Genomic DNA, 14,203 nt, shown 5'->3' on the forward strand with positions numbered 1-14,203 from the left:
TCAAACAATGTTTTAATCATGTTCCTCTCTTTCTCAGGAACCTAAAACTTCTTCTTGAATCAAATCCAAAATTTTAATTTTGCTTATCAAAGTCCTATGTCAACTGGTACAATTTATTTTCACACAGCCTACCTCTGTATTGTTTCTCTATATGTCATATTCATTCCCACCCATGCACAAGATCATGCTGGTCACCTGGCCTTGAGATCCTCCATTTCTCATTGCTAATTAATTTTCCACATAACCTTGCAAACAAAACTCATATATGCCTCACTTATTTATTCAACAAGGCATTTATTGATTATCTTCCATATACCAGGCATAATGAAACTTAATGTGATTAACATCAACCCCAAATGATTAGTTTTTTTCCCTCTACTCCTACAGCAGTCTAAGCTATACAAAAGCACACTGTGTTTCATGAACTACAATTTCTTGCTAAGTTTCTATTTTCTTGCTAAGTTTCATCTGTTCTCCACAGGTAAGTCATAAATTCCTCAAGGGAGTAGCTTTGTCTTTTGTTACTTTGCATTTTCCACAATACATGGTATGGTAGAAACAAATTAAATATTTGTTCATAGTCTGATTTAACTCCAAAGGGTTTTTAGAAGCTGTCATAGCAATCCTCTGAGGTATTCTTTTAAAATTATATGTAATTACTCTTCTACTTATTAAGTAAAAATGGCACCTTATGCAAAACTGTGATAAATGGAGGATATTTCATTGGCCAGAGAGTCTCTTATAACAGTAAATGAAGATGTTATTTTGCTGTACAGAAAATACAGGATATCAGCTGCTTTAACAGTGATAAATGTGGGCTAACGCATATAATGTAGAGTGCTGTGCTCCAGATGAACTCATTCATCATGTGTCTGTCTCTGTGGGTGGGTGAACAAATCCCCAGGCCCCCATTGTTCATGATAGGACAAAACATTTCTATGTCTTTCACAGTGCAGTATGATTGCTATTGAAATTTTCATGGCATCTGTGAGATATCCACAAAACTGTCCCTTACAAAATGATTATATGCTGCAACTAGACTCCAGCCACACTGAGCCCCTTTCTGTTTTTCAACTATGTGAAGTCCTTTCCTAACCTCATGCCTTCTAAATTTGCTGTTCTCTCTGTCTGAAATGTTCTACCCTCAGTTCTGCAAAGGTGCATTTTCATTCTTCAGCTCTCAGCTCAAATACTGTTTCTTCTAGGCAGTCTCCCCTGACCACTTTTATTTTTAAAAAATGTCCTCCCCTGACCTCTACCAACACCCTCCACTATTATCTCACTTCTTTCTTTCTTTCTTTCTTTCTTTCTTTCTTTCTTTCTTTCTTTCTTTCTTTCTTCTTTCTTTTTCTTTCTTTCTTTCTTTCTTTCTTTCTTTCTTTCTTTCTTTCTTTCTTTTTTCTTTCTTTCTTTCTTCCTTTCATTTTTTACAGTTTTTATCCCAATATAGCCTAGCAGAGGTCCAGTGCTTGGTAGGTCCTCAGTAAAAATTTGTTGAGTGAAAGAAAGAACAACCAACTTTTAAAAATAGCCATATGGTATTTAACAGCGTTGTTTATCACATCATGATTCATACTAAGACTGAAGTACACAAACCATCTATATAGTGTTTGATTCTCAATTTATAGCTTTAATAAATACTATTGCTTTTATTTGTGTCAATAAGAGTAAAATAAAATTAAAAAAAAAAAAAAGAAGTACCCTATCTATCCATATCACTACCCTGTCCTGTTTTTGCTCTCTAATAGTCTTAGCTTTCCATCTTACTAATGTCCTGGTTATCTCTTAGCTCTGTGTGTTTAACTCTGATTAAACTAGTTTAATATTTCTCTCATATACAGGGTGAGTGCTATATGAATCAGAATTCTTCATTTGTGTTGTGCTTTACTGCACAGAAAGCATTTGTATCTTTATAACAGCTTTGTGAGTTGGGCAGAGTGATGTTCTCCATTGTATAGATATGGAAGAGGTTCAAAAAAGTAAATGATTGAAGTAAGGTCACACAGGTAGAAAATGAGAGTGAAGGCACAGATGGGGCAAATGAAACTCTTGCTGGATCCAGAAGTATGATTTCATGGCACTCTGCAAACCTTGTCTGTGTCTTCCTGGATGGTTAACACTGAGAACGGACCACTAAGAAGAGGCGCTTCTATATTGTGTGGAATAAAATCATCATCACGCTCCATGCTCGTCATGATCACAAAACCTGTGGTTAGTTTAGAAAAGCAGAACTGTTTCCATGCTGTCTGCTATGTCTGTTTGGTTTTCTGTCCTTCCCCCTGCTGCCCTCTATCCCTTTTGTCAGTTGGCTTGTATTTCTCTTAAGTTGATTTGGGCATTCTGCCATCAGCCTATCTTTCTGGATGTTCTTTTATTATTAATTTAAGAGTACATAATATTATATCAAAAGCTGTACTTCCAAATGGAAACAAAATTTCACTTAAGTGGAAAAAACCTTCCAAATTACAATTGTCCTCAGTAAGGTTTTGAGATTTTTTTCTAAAGCAGAATTACCTAAAAGAAAGAGAGAAAGTGGGAGGGGAGTCTAAGAGCATGTCCTAGTTAAAATATTAGGCTCACCAGGAAGATGTATTATGTCTGTGATTGCATGGACATGGACATCCACATTTTCTGGTCCTGGTCTATGGATGTCAACACTGAAGGTGTTATTGAAAGAATGCTGAGTAGGATTGAGAGGAATGCTCTAAGGCTGCTGAGCCTGCCAGGAAAGGGATCCTTTGGCTTCTTTAATGTCTACCTGAGATTGGTATGTGTTTGGGGCTCTGCCTTTCAGGGTATGTAACTGCTGTGCCCAGAAATCACATGAGGGGTGGCTAGCCCCAGCCCCTTCACTGACCACGTTCTGAAGTCAATCACCTTTCCTTTCTGGGTCCCAGTTTCCTCTCCTGAGGAAATATCATCACTGCCTATACTATTTGCATAGTGGTGGGGGAATCAAGTAAGAAACATGAGGGACAGAATTTTGGCATTCATTAAAATCTGCACAGGAATAGGTTTTCTTCATGTTATTCATTCAGATAGAGATTACTTCCTGCTAGTTCTGCTAATGACTTCAATGTGTCCTTTTGGCGTTTCTTCAGCTCTGCCTTTTAATGGTGACTTTATTTCAGTTCAGGATATGAAATCTGCTTAAGGATCCTGCTCTCATCTGTTCCTTCCTATGTCTAGACTGGTGAGGCAGACTTGCATTAAATATAATTTTGACACTGACAGGCCAGCTGCTGTTGAAGATATCATAGAATGAAACCTTACATTGCTTACAGATGTTAAATACTGTTTGCAGGTGACCCAGCAATTCTGTCCATGTCTCTAGTCTGCATACTAAGTCTCTCCATCCCTCAGAAGCAAGCATGTAGGGTAATCTGTTTTGCTAAGGGTCCCATAGGAATTGCTGCTTATTGCTGACATAAGAAAAAGGCAAAAAGAAAGGCCAATTTATTTCCAGGCTTTTGCAGAGTAGCAGATGTTTCTTGTGCAAAAGTAATACAGCAGCATGTTATATTTACAAAGGATCATATGGTTTTAAAAAACAAACTTTTGTTCAATAATTATACAAGGAATCATGAATATATCCTCATTGAAAAAAATTCAAAAAATATAGAAATAAATATAGGAAATGGCTTTTTCTGGGAAAAGAAGGGGAACTTCAGGTGATATTGGTGATATCGGTTGAAAGAGGCTCTGCATTTTGCCTTTATATTGAAATTTTGGCATGTATTCTTTTATAGTTTTTATAAGCATCTGAATACATGTATGTACAGATAAAAATATATAAAGAAAAAATCTTTAACATCAATGGATACTAAACATATTGTTCAGCAATTTTTTTCCTTAGTATGACTTAAAGTGCTTTCTAATTCATTACAAGTACATTTGCTGCATTAAAAAATGTATAGCTAAATGATATTCCTAAGATATGCCATTAATTAATAATTATAACATGCCACTAATCACTTTCTTTTTAAAAAAAAAAAAGATTTTATTTTTTTTTATTTATGAGAGACACACAGAGAGAGAAAGAGAGGGAGAGGCAGGCTCCATGCAGGGAGCCGGACATGGGACACCATCCTGGGGCTCCAGGATCACACGTTGGGCTGAAGGCAGCGCTAAACCGCTCAGCCATCCGAGGTGCCCCCATTAATCACTTTCTTAGAGATGGAAATTTATTTTATTTTTTTTATATAATAATGTTGCCATAAGCATCCTTGTACATATGTCTTTCTGCACATGTACCAGTATTTCTCTTGGTAGAATAGGAAACTGGAAGCAAAACTGCTGAGTCAGACTTCAGTCAAGTTAACTTCCAGAGGCTCAGCTTCCTTTTCTGTAAAATCAGTTTACTATAACCTACCCCAAGGGTGATTTTGAGGATAAAAAATTAAAATTAAATGTTTAAATTATAAATGCAAGTTCATTCTCTTTATTGAGGTCTTTTTTTAAAAAAAAATAATTAAAATTTCCACTCCCTATTTTTTTCAGGATCGTTTTTATTCCTCTATTTTGTTCTTATATATTAAGATGTTTGGTGTGCAGAAAGAATAAGTTGAACAGCTATTGATGCTGTCTCCTCCACCTTCAATTTCATTCTGTGTCTCTTGGGGAGGTACAGAGTAGTCTGAAGAATGTTGGGGTTCTATAGTCTGCCTTCCTCTTTCCAGTTCTTGTATGCTATACTGTTTTGCAACATTCTAATATGTTAGCCTGTTTAAAGTCCCCTGTTAAATGTGAGCATGCATAACACAGATTTTCCTCTTAAACCTTTTTCTCTCTCTTGAAATTCATCATATTCTCTGCAGATCATTTCTGAGAATCTTACATATGTTTTGAAGGGAAGAATTAAAACAAATCTGCAGCCTGTAGCCTCAGGCCACCTCTGATTAAATGAGAACATTTCCACTGATGTTATAACTAGAGGTATGGATTTGAAATAGCTCAGAAAGCTAAGGTCTGATTCTAGGGTTTGCTTGGCACAGGCCCTGAGGCATATATGTTAGCCAGCAGGTTAAAATAGGTCCCCATTGTTTTCCTTGTGGCCCTCAGTGCTTTCCATATGGATGCCCCTTAAATGCTGAGACACAGAGGAAGCAGGGATCTCCAGGCAGGCTCTTAAAGACAGGTGATCTAAGCTGCTACTAAGGACTTTAGATGCGAGCACCCACTCTTTGCCTTGTGTCTTCACATGACTACATAATTTTCTCTTCATTCATCTGTTCTATTGTCTGAGTAGGCTAGTGTCATCTCTATAGACTGCAAGTCCAGAAGGGAAGGACTTCATGGGTCAGTTTGCCTTGCCCTGACCCTAAGAAGCACTTGATGTGTTTACTAGATACTTTTCAATTTAAACAGTGAGGAAAAGGAAATGTGACAGACCCAAACTTAGCCCTTTGATCTCTCAATTCTTCCCTGAAAACCTCTGCAAACGAATCCATGCTGTTCATTATGCTTGCCCAAGAACACGATGAGCTGTTCTCTGAGGCCAGATTTTCAACCTACGATTCTCTGAGAATAGTTCCCATATTGTGGAAGAGATGACTATCTGGTCCAATGAGTCAAGAAGGATAAAAGCACAATCTATTTGAAAAAAAAAAAAAAAAAAGACATGGCTTGGTGGCTAAAGAATGAGAATCCAGCTTTTATCCTGGGTATGACATTTAACTCAGCGCCTTAGGCACACCATTTTATCTTATGTTACAAAAAACTTAGGAAATGTTACAGCTGCTTAGGTGCTGGGTTGTTCCCAAGAGTTATGCCTTCAATATGCTTTAGATTTCAATTCAGAGTATGAAATCACATAGCTGCAAATGCTGATGTAAGTCTTTGGCTTTTTGGTTGAATTTAGGATCTTTGAGATTTCCTTACGTTTCATTTCTAGGCTATCCTTAGAATCAACATGTACTCCTGTGCATCTCTTTCTGATCGCACAAAGAACTCTCTCGACATTATCCCTGACCCCTTTCCCTCTTTTGTCCCAGGAGAACAATGTTTTGAGTCCCTGCTTCTGTCTCCTTCTTCTTGCCTTATTTTAGTATCTGTGAAAACACCAGTCCTTATACCCAGAGAATTCTCCTACTTTTTCCCTAATAATAACTCCTCTTACCTCTAATTTTCCAGTCTTATTCCACTTTTCAGATTTCCTTCGCTCATTTTTAAAATATTTTATTTATTCATGAGAAATACAGAGAGAGGCAGAGACTTAAGCAGAGGAAGAAGCAGACTCCCTCTGGGAGAGCCCGATGTAGGACTCAGTCCCGGAACTCCGGAATCACCACCTGAGCCAAAGGCAGACGTTCAACCACCGAGTCACTCATCGAAATGATTTGTAAATCATTTCAAATATTTACATTTATGGACTTAGGCATGAGTTCTTTCACCACCCATGACAAAAACATATCCTTTTGCTTTCAGCACTTAGCACATTGTCCACTATATACTACACGCTCTGTAAATATTTTTTGAATAAATTAACGAATACCTGCCACTTCATCAATATTACTTGATTATAAAATTTGAAATGGGGGATCCTTGGGTGGCTCAGCGGTTTGGCGCCTGCCTTTGGCCCAGGGTGCGATCCTGGAGTCCCGGGATTGAGTCCGGAGCCTGCTTCTCCCTCTGCCTGTGTCTCTGCCTCTCTATCTCTATGTCTATCAGAATAAATAAATCTTTAAAAAAATGTGAAATGTGAATTACAGATGCATGCCTGTTTATTGGGACAATAATGATATCACATCCAAGTGGCATAGACTCTCTGCTGTGCAAGAATCACATTGTTGCTTCTGTCTGGAATGACCTCACCTCACTCAGGAGCTCCCCAATTCCTCACTCCTCAGCACTACTTATCAGTCTTTCAGAACTTAGTGTAGGGTTGCCCTTCAGAATGCTTTCCCTATTTGCTAAGGCTGAGTGAAGCTTTCTCCTATGTGTTTCCAGAACAGACACTGCACATCTCTATTTAGCCCTTATCTACTGGGACTGGTGTTAACTTTTGTCTCTCCTCATCTCAGTAGACCAATTTACTCTTTCTTCATTGAAGAACAGAAAAATAAGCAATGCAAGTTTGTAGAATAGGTAAATGAACCTGGTAGGAATGACTTTTGAGAAGTGGGAGCAAGCAAGGAGATAGGAAACCTTTTAGAAGAGGACAAAGAGATGGGAAAATGGTTATCAGGGTGGGGGTAAGACCACAACTGAAGGCCTCGAGAATTTTCAGGAGATGGGGGAAGCTCTCTCAAACAAAGTCAGATACTGACAGGTGAGGGCTGAAGAGAGCAAAGCCCATTTCTTCAGGTTATGCTAGAGGATGCTGCTTTGGTGTTTCTTTCCTACTTGGGTGTTTCTGTCCTCACTACATATTGCAGTGTGGAATTGTCTTCTCTTTTCCTGCTTTTGGAACTATCCACAATATCTTAAGCTCCTTTAGGCAGGAAAGAACAATGTCCTGGAGTTGTGTTATGCATGGTTCTGTGGGCCAAGTGCTCAGCAAAGACCTTCTTTCTCCTTGACCAGTGTTTCCTGATTGGCTTCCTTTAGGGATAGGGGGGCATCTATTGTAGGCCCAGGACCTACGTTCCAGAGGTAAATTTTTCTGGCAAATGATTTTTACAATTATGCTTGTCATGAGTATTTTACAATTAAAGTCCCAATTCTGTTCTCTAATTGGTGAAGGTTCAGGTGGCTTGGCTTACATATACCCTGACTGGGCTGCCCCCTGATTTCTTTCTTTTACTCTCATTTTCTTTCTTTATGAGTCAAAGAACCCCCAGTAGCTGCTGAGGACCAACATTGCTGTCATGTGTCCACACAGGTTTCATAAAATACTTGCTTAATCCATCAGGGAGGGAGGCTGTATTTGGCCACATAGAAACTCCATCACTTTAATATTCAGAGTGTACCTTCCTTTGGGTTAATGAATAATTTCAAATTTTCATCTCATCTGTATATTAAATAGCTGCTTGTTTTCAAAAGCTTTAAATGACACCAGCTCCAGACATCTTATCCTCCGTGGCAGGCCTCTGAGACAGTGTATTCAGAGAAACATGGTTTGGAGCCCCACTGACTTTTCTGACATTTAAAACAACAAACAACAACAACAACAAAAGCTGCCACAAACCTCCTCTCCAGTTTTTTTTTTTTTTTTTTGAAGTTCAGGGAACTTGAAATGCTAAAAGCAGATGCCCAGAAACACACAGACTATATAGGACTTAGAATTTTAAAAGGCATTCCAAAGCTTCTAAGAGACAAATCTGGCTTTAGAGTAGACGATTCTTACTTTTCATAAACCGTGTATCCAGTCCCTAGTCACAATCAAAAATGATTTGTATTAAAAAATACAAAGTCAAATATAAAGTCATGAAATAATCAATTCCCTTTCAACCTGTATTCTTGCTTCTGGTATAAGACGCTGGGCTGGTGCTCCCGTCACTGTGGTCTTGACTAACTCAGAATGAAAATTTCCCTAGTGCTCATCTTGATTATTCTAAGAGTAATTATACCATAAGAAGCCAATGGTACAGAATATTTGAGTTTGTGTTTCCTAACTTTGCTGCTATGTAGAGAATTTTTATGTATGGACACAAATTTGGATTCATCTAGATCGGTAGTTCCTTAGGGACCCACATTGATGGTAGTTCTGTGTGTGTGTGTGTGTGTGTGTGTGTGTGTTTTAGGGAGTGGTATGAGTATTATTTTCAAGACTTCAAAAAACTTGATGGAAACATCTCATGTGTGTGAAATCAAATTATACAGTCTAACTAAACAATGTGTTTCTTGGCTGTGGACTAGAATTCTATTTGGAGAAGCAAGATATAGAAAGGATGGATACATTTTAAAGCCAGAAAGATGTGGGTTCAACTTGCCATCCAGTCATGTTCCCACTGTGTGACATTGTGCAAGTTATTAACCTCTCTGATTCTAAGTTTTCCCACTGGGAAAATGGGAATTATACCCACCAGGCTGAACCATTATGAGATTAAATAGAATTCTATTTGTAGAATGTCCAGTACACATTAGCCACTAAGCAAGTGGCAGTTATGGTTATTTTGATGACCATTGTTCAAAACAGTGCAGTAATGAACCACATTCTGATCAGAAGCTTTACTAACAAATAGCACTACCTTTTATGGTTCTCTCTGTTCTAGGTCCCATGGTAAGAGATTATTATAAGTTATCTCATTGAATCCTCCTAACAACTCTGCAAGATAGGCACTATTATTATCCTCATTTTCTAGAAAAGAAAACAGAGGCTTAGGAAGATTTATAATTTTCCCATCACAGAGGTAGTAAATAGTACAGTCAATATTCAAATCCAGCTGATCTGACTTCAGAACCATAGGCTGAACTAGTGTAATTAACTGAGGTCCAGTCATATATGTCTTTAGAAATATACCCAAAATGTGGGTGGAGAGGGAGCTATTGTTTCTTTTTAAAAAAATATTTTTTTATTTATTTATTTGATTGAAAGAGAGTGAGCAAGAGCGAGCATGAGTGGAAGAGGGGTAGAGGGAGAAGCAGACTCCCTGCTGAGCAGGGAGCCCAGCATGGGATTAGATCCCAGGACCCTGGGATTATAACCTGAGCCAAAGGCAGACACTCAACCAACTAAGCCACCGAGGTGCTCCAGGGAGCTATTATTTCTTAAGTGTACACTTTACTATTTAAATTCCTTTAGGAGCATCTGGGTAGCACAGTTGGTTAAGCGTCTGACTCTTGATTTCAACTCTGATCATGATCTCAGAGTTGTGAGATTGATCCCCACATCAGGCTTCACACTAAGCATGGGGCCTGCTTAAGATTCTCTTCCTCTCTCTCCTTCTGCCCCTCCCCACTCTCTCTCTCAAACAGATACTTTTTTTTTTTTTTCAGAGAGGGAGAGACTGAGAAAAAGAGAAAGAATTTTAAGCAGGCTCCACACCCAGTATGGAGCCCAGCATGGGGTTCCATCTCATGACCTTGAGGTCATAACCTGAGTTGAAATCAAGAGTTGGATGCTTAACTGACTGAACCACCCAGATGCTCTAATAAATAAATATTTAAGAAAAATTCATTTTAAACCACGAGGGTCACAAAGTAAAAAATAATGCATTGGTCTTAGGTGATGAAGAGGTTGTGAACAGAAATGCTCTTTTCTCTAGACTAGTTTGAAATAGGCTGTGAAAAACCCAGGGCAAAAAATAGGTTCAGATCAAGTTTTCTGAAGAAGAGAAAAATGGGAGCAACAGAGCCTCTAATGTAAAACATATTTCTGGGAAATGTAAAACTTGAGACTGGAGGAGCTTGATGTAAACCATGCTCTATGACATGGAAAGTAGGGCATCTTCTAAAAAAGAAGCTGAGGACGTTCACTTATAGTAGTCAACTGTCAGCCAGATTCTTAATAAGCCACACATTAGTTAGATGTTAAAGAAGTATCACAAAATTATTATTTATTAAATACTCCACAGCCTGACATGTATGGGTAATTAATGTATGTAACTAAACATTCTGGGAGAATAATTACTCATGAATGATTCAGTCGACGTCAAGGTCGCTAGGTCTCTCTCGGTGTGACAAGCAACTGTTCCAGGCTGTTGCATTATTACAGATGTATAGCATTAGGTCATCACAACTGACATACAAAGAGGTGGGCATTATTATTTTTTGTTAAGATTTTATTTATTCATGAGGGACACACAGAGAGAGGTAGAGACATAGGCAGAGGGAGAAGCAGGCTCCCTGCAGGGAGCTGGATGTGGAACTCGATCCCCAGACCCAGGATCATGCCCTGAGCCAAAGGCAGATGCTCAACCTCTGAGCCACCCTAGCATCCCAGAGGTGAGCATTATTATTAATTTAAAATCTCATTTATTGAGGTTTTATTTATGTACAGTAGATGACATTCAAGTGTAGATTTGATGGTTCTTGATATTTGGATACAGCACCAAATTATCGCAATAAAAATACAGAACATCTCCATTACTCCCAGAAATTTTCTTGTGTCCCTTTGTGGTCCTTCTATCTCTCCGCTCCTGGCCATGGGCAACCACTGATTTACTTTCTGTCACTACAGGTTAGTTTGCATTTTCTAAAGCTTTATGTAAATAGAGTAATACAATATGAATTCCTTTTTCCTCTGTTTTTTTTTTTTTATCCAACCTAATTTATTCTGAGATTTATTTATGTTTATTGCTTATAACAAGGATTAATTCCTTTTAATTTTTGAGTAGTATTTGAGGTATAAATATACTTTGTTGTTATTGCTGTTATGAACAATCATGTACAACTCTGTGCATGGACATTTTTTTTCATTTCTCTTGAATAAATACCATAAGAATGGGTCACGTGATATACACGTTTAACATTTTAAGAGAATGTCCAATGGTTGTTCAAAGCACTGTTACCTTTTCTCTTCCTACTAGCCATGCATGAGACTTCCAGTTGCTTCACATCTCATCAATACTTGTATCATCAGTCTTTTAAATTTTAGCCAGTCTAGTAGGTGTAAGAGGTCTCTTGTGGTTTTAGTTTACATTTCCTTAATAACTGATGATGTTGAGAACTTTTTATGTGCTTGTAAACTATTCATATATCTTCTTTCTAAGGTGTCTGTTCAAATCTTTTGCACATTTAAAACATTCCATGTTCATGGATTGGAAGAACAAATATTATAAAAATGCCTATGCTACCCAAGGAAATCTACACATTCAGTGCAATCCCTATGAAAATACCATTGACATTTTTCACAGAGCTGGAACAAACAATCCTAAAATTTGTATGGAACCAGAAGAGACCCCATATAGTAAAGGAACGCTGAAAAAGAAAACCAAAGCTGGAAGCATTACAATTCTGGACTTCAAGCTGTATTACAAAGCCGTAATCATCAAGATAGTATGGTACTGGGATGCCTGGGCGGCTCAGCAGTTGAGCGTCTGCCTTCAGCTCAGGGAGTGACCCCAAGGTCCGGGGTCAAGTCCCCACATCAGGCTCCTTGCGGGGAGCCTGCTTCTCCAACTCTTCCTGTGTCTCTGCCTCTCTCAATGTGTGTCTCACATAAATAAATAAAATCTTAAAAAAAAAAAAGATAGTATGGTACTGACATAAAAACAGATACATAGATCAGTGGAACAGAATAGAGAACCCAGATATAGACCCTAAACTATATGGTCAACTAATCTTCAACAAAGCAGGAAAGAATAGCTAAAGGAATAAAGATGGTCTCTTTAACAAATGGTTTTGGGAAAACTAGACAGCAACATGCAGAAGAATAAAACCAGGCGACTGTCTTAAAATATACACAAAAATAAATTAAAAATGGATGAAAGACTTACATGTGACACAGGATCAAAATCCTAGAGAACACAGGCAGTAACCTCTTTGACCGTTGCCACAGCAACTTCTTGATAGACACATCTTTAAAGGCAAGGGAAACAAAAGCAAAAATGAACTATTGGGACATACAAATGGTCAACAGACACATGAAAAAATGCTCAACATCACTTGTCATCAGGAAAATACAAATCAAAATCACAATGAGATACCACCCCACACTAGTCAGAATGGCTAAAATTAACAACTCAGGAAACAACAGATATTGGCAAACATGCAGAGAAAGAGGAACCCTCTTACACTGTTGGTGGGAATGCAAACTGGAGCAGCCATTCTGGAAAACAGAATGGAGATTCCTCAAAAAGTTAAAAATAGAGCTACCTTACAAGTCAGCAATTGCACTACTAGGTATTTTTCCAAAGGATACAAACATAGTGATCCGAAGGGGTACCTGTATCCCAATGTTAAAAACAGCAATGTCCACAATAAGCAAACTATGGAAAGAGCACAGATGTCTATTGACAGATGAATGGATAAAGAAGATATACTCAGCCATCAAAAAGAATGAAATCTTGTCATTTGCAACAACGTGGATAGAACTAGAGAGAATTATACTAAGTGAAATAAGTCAGAGAAAAGACAAATATCATGATTTCACTCATATGTAGAATTTAAGAAACAAAAAGATGAATGTAGGGAAAAAGAAGGAAAAATAAAATAAGATGAAAACAGAAAGGGAGACAAACTATGAGAAAACAAACTGAGGGTTCCTGGAGGGGAGGTGGGTGGGGGTTAGGGTACTTGCTGATGGGCATTAAGGAGAGCAAGTAATGGAATGAGCACTTGGTGTTATATGCAACTGACAAATCACTAAATTCTACCTCTAAAACCAATAATACAGTATATGTTAATTTAATTGAATTTAAATTAAAAAAATTTTAATTGAGATGTTTTACTTCTTATTACTGAGTTGTAAGAGTTCTTTATATATTCTAGATACAAGTTCTTTATATATTCTAGATACAAAATATATATATTATATTTTTGAAAAAAAATATTTTATACTAATCTGTGGCTTGTCTTTATTTTTAATGGTGTCTTTTAAGGAGTACATGTAATTAATTTTAATAAAGTCCAATTTATGAATGTTTTCTTTTATAGTTCATGTTTTCTGTATTCTAAGAAATCTTTGCCTATTCCAAGATTATGCAGATTTCTTCTTTTTTTCTTTTGTAAGTCTTACAGTTTTAACTCTTACATTTTGGTTTATGATTCATTTTGATTTATTTTTTATGTATATTATGAGTATATTAGCTATCTTTCTATTGCTTTATAACAAATTACTCTAAAATTTAGCAGCTAAAACAATAAATACTATTTCACACAGTTCATGAGTCAGAAATCTGAGCCTGGCTTACTTGGGTGATTCTGGCTCAGGGTTTCTCCTGAGGTTGCTGGTAAACTATTGGTCATGACTGCAGTCATCAGGAGCCTGACCAGAGCAGAAGGATGTGCTTTCAGGATGGTTCACTCACACGGCTATTGGCAGAAGGCCTCAGTTCCTCACCAAATAAGACTTTGCAAGGCTGTCTGGGCTCCTGACAGCATTGCTGATGGTTTCCCATAGAGTAAATTATCTAAGCAAGAATGAGTGAGGAGGAAAATAATTTATCTTTTACAACCTAGTATCCAAAGCTACACACGATCATTCTCCTTAATTCTATTAATTATAAGTCAGTTTCTAAGTCTACCCCACAGGGCAGCCCCAGTGGCTCAGCTTTCTGTCCAGGGCGTGATCCTGGAGATCCGGGATCAAGTCCCATGCCGGGCACCCTGCAGGGAGCCTGCTTCCCCCTCTGCCTGTTTCTCTCTCTCTGTCTCTAAT

At 37.8% G+C, this 14,203-nt stretch overlaps 1 long non-coding RNA gene across 1 annotated transcript in view; it reads right to left on the minus strand.

Annotated features, from left to right (window-relative positions):
* The window catches only part of LOC112918681 (uncharacterized), a 197,809-nt gene that overhangs the window by 26,911 nt on the left and 156,695 nt on the right, over nt 1-14,203 (minus strand). The window contains exon 3 of the long non-coding RNA XR_011994266.1: nt 12,321-12,402. This is a non-coding gene — a long non-coding RNA (uncharacterized lncRNA). The remainder of the gene's footprint in view (nt 1-12,320; nt 12,403-14,203) is intronic.

This window comes from Vulpes vulpes, chromosome 9, assembly GCF_048418805.1.
Source record: "Vulpes vulpes isolate BD-2025 chromosome 9, VulVul3, whole genome shotgun sequence".
In the NCBI taxonomy this organism is placed as follows: Eukaryota; Metazoa; Chordata; class Mammalia; order Carnivora; family Canidae; genus Vulpes; species Vulpes vulpes.